Source organism: Zalophus californianus, chromosome 1 (assembly GCF_009762305.2).
Source record: "Zalophus californianus isolate mZalCal1 chromosome 1, mZalCal1.pri.v2, whole genome shotgun sequence".
Classification (NCBI taxonomy): Eukaryota; Metazoa; Chordata; class Mammalia; order Carnivora; family Otariidae; genus Zalophus; species Zalophus californianus.
The window spans coordinates 90,185,452-90,194,897 of record NC_045595.1 but is presented as its reverse complement, the minus strand read 5'-3'; the positions used below and the strand labels follow the sequence as shown (position 1 = coordinate 90,194,897).

General features: G+C 42.9%; 1 pseudogene; it reads right to left on the bottom strand.

Annotated features, from left to right (window-relative positions):
- Nucleotides 1–333: 333 nt before the first annotated feature.
- LOC113915997 lies at nucleotides 334–4,987 on the bottom strand (annotated as a pseudogene).
- Between the last annotated feature and the right edge of the window lie 4,459 nt (nucleotides 4,988–9,446).

Sequence of the window (9,446 nt, the reverse complement as noted above, 5' to 3'; positions counted from 1 at the left end):
GTACTTGGCCATAACTTCCGTATTCAGAAATGATTGTAAAATTAAAACCTTAGAGGGGTACCTGGCTGGCTCATCGGTTACACATCTGCCTTCAGCTCAGGTCATGATCCCAGGATCCTGGGTTCGAGCCCCACATTGTTGTTGGGCTTCCTGCTCTGAGGGGAGACTGCTTCTCCCTCTCCCTCTGCCCCACCCCCCAACCCCAATCCTGCATACATGTGCACATGCTCTCTAAATAAAAATCTTTAAAGAAAAAAAATTAAAACCTTAGCAAAACTGTATACCATGTACTTTGAGTGATTTACATCCTAGAAAACAAAGGCTGTTTCACTGTTACACATTTAGTGTCTCTGGTGGGTTGAGGAGAGAAACACCATGATACTTTTACTTTTACACTTGTCTCTTATTGACTGTTGTGCATGCTGTGGGGCTCTGAGGTAGGTCTGGCGAAGGTCCATGAGACAAAGTTGAAGACTTTCCAAGGTATATGCAGTCTTTTGAACTAAAAGTCCAGGCCAGCTTTGTCCTATCACTGTGTAGAGCACCAAATGAAAGGCCGGTCCCGCCATGACTGATGGCACATACTTTAGGTATGCGTCAGCGTCTATCAAGCTTAATTCTCCCCAAAACATTGTTAAACTTTCAACTTTGCAGTTGGCAGGCTGCTGGTGCAGAAAGTATTGAGTAAGAAGCAGATTTGCTGTTGGTGCAGCTAGATCGAAAGTGAGCGCTTTCAAAACTAGTGTCCCATTCTCACGACTTGTTTCTTGGTATGGGTATCATCAGTGATGCACAGGAACTCTGCTGTTTCTGGGGGCTGTATTTCTTCAAATGTTGAGGCTAACAGCTTAGCAGCAGTGCCCACGAGCTCTCAACACAGACAATGAGGAAAGGAACCTATCAACGTAGTGCACAGACAAATGCAGGGTCTCATTCTGCACTTTATAGTCTTCTCTACGTCAGCTGACCAGTCCACGAGGACAGTCCTCATACTCTTGGTGATGTCTGGCTGTTTCTTCATGTAGCCCACTTCAGGCTTACATTTAACCTCCGTTTCCCTAAGTATGTGTGAACATCCTCCTGGTAGTCTGGGACTTCATTGACACTCATTGACTTTTCATCTTCTAATACAATTGATATGTCCATAGTGTGTGGTGACTCAAAACTACCATTCACTGGATAGTGAAGAGGTACCAGTGGTTTTCTTGGTCTGGGTAAAGTAATAGCTGAATTAAAAGCCTGGGCATTTTCATGTTCTGTTCTTTTAGATTCAGCTGACCTCTTTTAAGTCTCTTCTTCTGCTTCATCCACATGAATGGTAAATACAGGCTGTTTATGGTTTGCTTTCAGGGAGGAACAGTGACATGCTCATTGTTTATAGGAGGGTCCTTACAAGGTGCAACCCACCACATCTTGGGCTTTTGCTGCAGTGCTGGAATGTGTGGGTTCCTGGCCGTTAGTACTGCCAGCCTGGGGTGGCAGGCATTGCCAGGTGGGTGCCACCTTCCCAGGGTTGAGTTGGGGCTTTTGTTTGTTTTGTTTTATTTTTTTTTTAAAGATTTTATTTATTTATTTGACAGAGAGAGACACAGTGAGAGAAAGAACACAAGCAGGGAGAGTGGGAGAGGGAGAAGCAGGCTTCTCGCTGAGCAAGGAGCCCGATGTGGGGCTCGATCCCAGGACCCTGGGATCATGACCTGAGCCGAAGGCAGACGCTTAACAACTGAGCCACCCAGGTGCCCCTGTTTTGTTTTGTTTTAGAGAGAGAGCAGCAGGGGAGGGGCTGAGGGAGAGGGAAAATCTTAAGCAGGCTCCATGCCCAGCACAGAGCCCGATGCAGTGCTCAATCTCATGACCCTGAGATCATGACCTCAGCCGAAATCAAGAGTTGGAGGCTTAACTGACTGAGTCTCCCAGGTGCCCTGGGGTTGAAGCTCCCTTGTCATCCTGGAGCCCCATATGCCAGCCTCGGGTCCGGACTCAGAGCTACCCATCATCACTGCTCCCGGGGTCGTGGCGGAATCAGCCTGTGGCACCAAGCAGCATGTACTCTGTCCTGACCCCAACAAGAAATGTTCCAGCCATAGCCACTGCTGCAGCCCAGGTCAGCCTGCCCACTGGGGATCACACAGTTCTGAGGAGGTTGTACAAGGTATAGGCAGGAACTGCCAGGTGTGGAGGGCTAGAGTTGCGCCCTGTAAATCATATATCTGAGAAGGGGTTAATATCCAAAATACATAAAAACTCATACAACTCAATAGCAAAAAGAATCGATCCAATTAAAAAATAGGCAGAGGATCTGAATAGACATTTTCCCCAAAGAAGACATACAGATGGCCCACAAGTATGTGAAAATGTGCTCAACATCACTAACCATCAAAGAAACAAAAATCAAAACCACAAGACGGTATCACTTAACCTCTGTCAGAAAGGCCATTATCAAAAAGAGAAGAAATAACAAGTGTTGGCAAGCAGGTGGGGGAAAAAAGGAACCTTCCTGCACTGTTGGTGGGAATATAAATTGTTATAGCCATTATGGAAAACAGTATGGAGGTTCCTCAAAAAATTAAAAATAGAACTACCCTATGATCCAGCAATTCCACTTCTGGGTATTTATCCAGAGGAAATAAAAACAGTAGCTTGAAAAGATATCTGCATCCCCATGTTCATTGCAGCATTATTTACAATAAGCAACCTAAGTAAAAGTCCATCCATGGACGAAAGGATAAAGACACTGATGTATACACACACCCAAACACCCACACCCACACTGCACAGGAAAATTATTCAGCCATAAAAAAAGGAGGAAATTTTACCACTGGTAACATGGATGGACCTTGAGGGCATTATGCTAAGTGAAATAAGTCTGATAGAGAAAGACAAATACCAGATGATCTCACTTACATGTGAAATCTAAAACAAATGAACAACAACAAAAAAACAAAATTAAAAAAACCAAACTCAAAGATACAGACAAAAGATAGGCAGTGACTAGCAGTAGGGGGTGGGGTAGGAGAAATGAGTGAAGGGTGTCCAAAGGCACAAACTTCCAGCTATAAGCTGGTAGTAAGTCCTGGGGATGTAATGCACAGCATGGTAACTGTAATTATTAATTCTGTATTGAATATTTGAAAGTTGCTAAGAGAATAAATCTTAAAAGTCCTCATCACAAGAAAAAAATTTTGTAACTATGTTGACAGCAGACATTAACTAAACTTATTATAGTGATCATTTTGCAATATATACAAATATCAAATCATTATGTTGTACACCTGAAACTAATATGTTATATGTCAATTATACCTCAATATAAACAAAAACAAACAACACAGGCTACCACTGAGTCCAAGTTTTGGTGACCAACCAAATAAGCTGTTAGTCTTAAGAGCTAATACTTTAAATCCAGAATCTCTAGTAAGTGTACCCCATCAATGAATGCAGCTCTGTCTAATGTTACATTCTGTTCTCCTGGCTTTAACCCTTCAAATACACTCCCACACTTATTCCCTAGACTTAGTTAGGAAAAGCTCTTTCCTTTTCTTCACTCTAGCTATGGTGTAGTGGTAACAAAGAAGCTCTTGAGAATGAGCATGTCTTTGCAAGGCAATCTGTCTCAAAGTGAGGAATCTCAGGATTTTCAAGAAAAGGTTAGATTTCTCAGCTAGCACAGGAGGGCAAACCATGTCCACTGGCAAGGAAAGCTCAGAGATATCTGAAGGTTTTTTTTTTTTTTTTAAGTTGTATTAAATCCAATTTAGTTTTTTAAAGTAAGCTCTATGCCCAACGTGAGGCTCTAACTCATGACCCTGAGATCAAGAGTCGCATACTCTACCAACTGAGCCAGCCAGGCAACCCGAGACTCCAAGTTTTTTGTTTAGTCTGAGGGCGCCTGGGTGGCTCAGTTGCTTAAGCGACTGCCTTCGGCTCAGGTCATGATCCTGGAGTCCTGGGATCGAGTCCCGCATGGGGCTCCCTGCTCGGCAGGGAGTCTGCTTCTCCCTCTGACCGTCTTCCCTCTCGTGCTCTCTATCTCTCATTCTCTCTCAAATAAATAAATAAAATCTTTAAAAAAAAAAAGACTGTTTAGTCTGAGTCCAACTAGATGCTGTCATTCCAAGTTTCATGCACCATCTCTCCCATTCAATATCCTAAATGTCACACGAGACACTTAATGAGGTTGTGAATTCAACTGATGTTGTAATTCTGCATTCTGCACAATTTCATTTGGTTTCAGGAACATCAATCAGTCCTCCAGCTACATGAAATGATTCTAGTAGGTCTGGCCTGGAGGCTCTCTGGTCCTTGGACTGTGACTTGAGCTGAGAGTTTAAGGACCTGAGCTTGCCATTTATTCTCAGAGGCACTCCAGTGGGTGCAGAAGCAGCCCCTCCTGGGTCCTTGCAGACATCATTACTGCTGTAAAGGTCAAGTGCAGCCCAAGTCTCAGGGGCTCCCAAGGCACTTGCCTCATCACCAACAGAGGTAGTAGCTGGATTATAATGCCATTGCAGGTCATGGATTATGAGCATCCCATTCCCACTGGCAGGGAGCTAGCTCATCATTTCACTTGAATCCAAAGGCACTAGCAAACCAATCCCCAAATCCAAACTTGGAACGTTTTTTTCCCCTGAGGCCATTCCTGGTACCATTTTATCAGCCAGGAAACAAACCAGGAAATGTAACAGGGAAAATGTAATATAAAGAATTATGAACTAGTAAAAAGCCTGGTTAACTACTAGAAGGGTAAAAGGGTATGTAGGGGTACAGCAGCAGGGACCCCAGACAGCAGGCTCCACCCCTACAGCTGAGGGAACTTAGAAACCTAAAGCTGGAGTCCTGTTCAAACCTGAGGCTCAAACCCGTGAGCGGAGAATGTGGCTGCCACTGCAGCACCCAGCCTGACCTTGGCAGAGGAACTTGGGTGGGGGGCGGGGGAGAGTCGTAGCTGAACCACGAGGGCTGCTGAGGTGCACACGGTAGGCCCCATACCGGGATCTGCGAGCCGCCCTGCAGACCAGAAGAGAGGCCTTCACTCTTGGGGACTCTATAATGTTGCTCCAGCACCCTCTGTTGGCAGAGCCAGTTGGCAAAGGAGAGATGTGCACAGGGTCCAGAGTCCCTGAATCACAACACGGCGCAAAGAAGGGCAGCTTTGCAAGCTAGAGGCAATAAATTAATGACGGGCACACGACTCACAGGAAATCTAGGAAAGCAACCCCACTAAATTCAGAATGTGGAAAATTCTACAAGCCAAATGAGCAGGTTTTTTCAATAACTGAATGGTAAGAATAAAGTGGGGAAATTCTGGGAGGCCTAGAAAACTGAATGCAACAGGTCATCCTTGCCTGGATTCTGTTTCAAACAAACCAACTGTAAAGCACCATGCGAAATGAGAGAATGTGAACACCAACTGGATGTTTGATATTAAGAAAACGTTAGGTTTTTAGGTGTGGTCATGGTATTACAGTTAAGTCTTTATCCCTAGGTGAAATATTTATGGATGAAATAGGTCTGGGTTTAGCATTAAAAAGTAAACCAGGGAATGGGGAGGGTGTTCATAAGTGAAAGGAGAGTGGCTGCAAATTGATAATCACAGAAGGTGGGTTATGGGTTCAAGGGCATCTATTACACTATTCTCTGTACCCATGTATTTGAAATTTTTCATTATAAAACATCCTAAGAAAAATCAAATCCCATCCCCAGAAATTAAATACAGGATCGTACAACTCACCTCCACACTGGGAAGTCTGTATGTTGCTGCCCTGAGGGGCAGGCAGTGGAGAAGCCACGCTCTAGGGCACCCATGCTGACCTTGGGATGGGAGTATGGCAGAAGGCGTTTTTAAGTCAAACCAGAAGAAACACTTCTTCCCCATCTTGCTTCTCCAGCCTTAAATCCAGCTGGAGGAGTGGAAGCAGAGCCTCATGGTTAAGAACGTGCTGGAGCCAAAACACCTGGGGTGGAATCCTGCCTCCTTCATTACTAGCCATGAGATTTAGGCAAGCTACTTCACCTCTAAGAATCTATTTTCTCATCTTGAAAGGACTGCCAGGGATTAAATGAGCACCACTAGTTCCTGTTTAGAAGCATGCCTGTCTCACGGTTAAATACTGTATGAGTACTTAAAAAAAATTTTTTTTTAAACTTGTTTGTTTAGAGCATGAGCAGGGGGAGGGGAAGAGGAAGGGAGAGAGAATCCCACGCAGATTCCGCGCTGAGCAGGGAGCCCAACTCAGGGCTCAGTCCCATGACCCTGAGATCATGACCTGAGCTGAAATCGAGTCAGGTGCTTAACCGACTGAGCCACCCAGGCGCCCCACCATATGAGTACTTTTTAAAAATTCCAATGAATGATTTGCTATTTAACACTTTAATGATTTTTTTTAACACTAAGCTAAGATTTAAAAGAAAGAGAAAGAAGGAAAAAGAGAATGTCAGGGAAGGACAAAGGAATATAATGGAAGCTTGCAACCTTCTTCCACCCCCATTCTCATGGTGCTGTTGAGGGTGGGAGTTCCTGATTTCCAACTTTAATTCAGGTTCTAATTAAAGACATACATTTGAACTGCAAAATTAGGGAAACCCAGGAAGAAAATCGCAATGATGCCAGCACGTTAAAGCCAAAATCAAGCCTAAGAGGACTTCTCTTTGTGCCTACACACCATTAAAAAGGATGTTTAATGCAACCCATCTGACCCTTAAAAGGAAGGAGCTGGTGAGTGAAGTGAATTTCACGCCAAGAGTGTGGGTGGTAGAGGCGTCTGAGGTTCCAGTTCCTAAGTAGATGAGCTGTGGGATTCTGCAGTTGCTGATGCTTATCTCTTGCAAAGTTAGTTATGGTTCATTTCGGAGTCATCAGGGAGAATTGCATGATTCTAAAGAAACCCGTAAAACCCAGAGGTGTTGTAACTGGGCAACATAATGGACGAGCAAATTAAAAGTAGCCACAAGCAGGGTAGGGCAGATTAACAATTGCAGGGAGTGAATTCTGGAACAGTCAGATTTACTGTCAAGACAGAAGGCCAACGAATAAGATCATTGTATAGAGAAGGAAAACAAAGTTGCTACAGTAATCCTGTTAATGGTGAGGTCATTTTCTAAGAAATGATGGGAAATCTTAAAAATGGTATTTATATCGATAATTCCTGAACTATAAAAAGGTATGCATAAAAATCAAAAGAATTTAATATTTCAGCTTACAGCCTCTCCCCCCGCCCCCATTTCAGTATGAATTTGCCCCCATTTCACAGTATCCAAGAATGCATTTACAAACGTGATCATCCTTTCTGGGCTAAGAATACAATTGAAAACATTTTCTCCATTTCTCTAGCCTTGTGACTTTTCCAACTCAGTCACAGGTTATCTGCCTCTTATTCTGAAGTAACCCAGTGGGTCCCAAACTTTGCTGCACATTAGAATTAACTGGGGAACATTAAAAAAAAAAAAGAAACAAATTCCCTGTGGGCAAGTCACACTGCATTGGGGTGGGGGCGCACAGGAGTCAGGCATCAGTATTTTTTAAAAACCTTTAGGCTATGCCAAAATGCAGCAGTTTGAGAACCATGGACATCAGCTGTAGAGTCAGCCTGCTATGGAGAAAGTTGCTCACCCAGGATAAAAACTTCAGCCACAGTTTTTTTTTTAGGGATGATATACTAGCTAAACTTTGGCATTAAAAAGGAAGGACACAGTCTCTATCCTGAGGTAATGTTTTGTGTTTCCATATGCTAACGTTCAAAATAATCAATAGTTTATTTTGTATGTAAAGTTGAAAAAAGGTTAAAAAATCAAAGTTTGAGTTTTCCTGGGGAAAAAGGTAAAATCATCCAATTGGTGTTGAGAGGATATAGAAAATTATTTCCACTTTGTCCTAACAAGGTACGAAAAGGTAAATCTGCTGGTTTAAGATTTAAACCTTCAGAGCTTGGGGTAAAAAACCGCTCGGGTCTAAAGGAAGACAAAAACAGAAGACCGTGTTTCCTGAAATGTCACTGCAAACTGTGGAACATCACAGTATTTGTAAGAAACTTTTGAAGTTATTCCCTGTTAAATCTACTACCCCTTGAAGTGAGGGAATGACTGCCTCCTACTTAGTTGTTAACCTGGCTTCTCACACGGTATTAAAGCTATTGGCTCAAGCCTTGTAACAGCTAAGACAGCTCCGGGAGAGGGTGCTGTGTCCCTCGGACTTACGGACTTACGCACTACTTTCCATTGTATTTGGAGACAAAGGAACTCACCCTTACAAAAGTTTCTTGCTGCATGCTCTGATGGGATCCCTGGAAAGTTCAGCTGGGTGGGGAGGAGGGTGTTCCCAGGTGAAATGAGTTGACAACTGAAGCTCGACCCAGCTTCTGTGTTACTACATACATCCAGTTATCATTTAGAATTCTAGTCTCATTTGGCTCCAATGTCAAAAGGCTACCTTAATGATATTATATATACATATATATATATATAATATCCTAAATCCTTGATGTGGACATAATTCCTCTCATTTATTTTTAGATAATAAAAATGCTTATTTAAAGCAGTTATTTCTTTTCTTTGATTAATGTATCCTTCATAATATTCATTACCTTTGTATCAAGCTCAGGAAGCAATTCATAACTTGCCTGTGTTCTGCAGGCCCCATTATGCCTCGTTACATAGCTGGGTGATGAATTAAAACAATCACAGACCTGAAGTTTCAGACTAGTTATTGGAATATCTGCTTACATGATTCTCTTTGATTCTCCTGCCTACCTGATTACCCCCACTAACTTCTGTCTCCACTTTCTAAATAGCAGCACAGCTTGTTTTATGCATTTTGCTTTATTGCACTTTGCAGATACTGCGTTTTTTACAAATTGCAGGTTTGTGGCAACCCTGAATCGAGCAAATCTATTGGTGTCATTTTTCCAACAGCATCTGCTCACTTCATGTTTCCGTGTCACATTTTGGTAATTCTTGCAGTAGTTCAAACGTTTTCATTATTGTTGTATTTGCTACGGTGATCTGTGGTCACTGATCGCTGATGTTACTATTGTAATTATTTTGAGGCGCCACAAACTGTGCCCATGACCTGAGCTTAACCAATAAATGTGTGGTGTGTGTTCTAGCTATTCCACCGAATGGCCATTTCCCCATCTCTCTCCTTCTCCTCAGGCCTCCCGGTTCCCTAAGACACAGGAATATTGAAATCAGGGCAATTAAGAACCCTACGTGTTCAAAAGAAAGAAGAGTCGCATGTCTCTCACTTTAAGTCAAAAGCTAGAAATGATTAAAGCTTAGTGAGGAAGGTGTGTCAAAAGCCAAAAGCCAAGACAGGCCGAAAGCTATAGGCCTCTTACACCAGGTAGCCAAGCTGTGAATGTAAAGCAAAAGTTCTTGAAGGACTACCACAGTTAACAGCACAAATGATAAAAAAGCAAAACAGCCTTATTGCCGATATGGAGAAAGTTTTG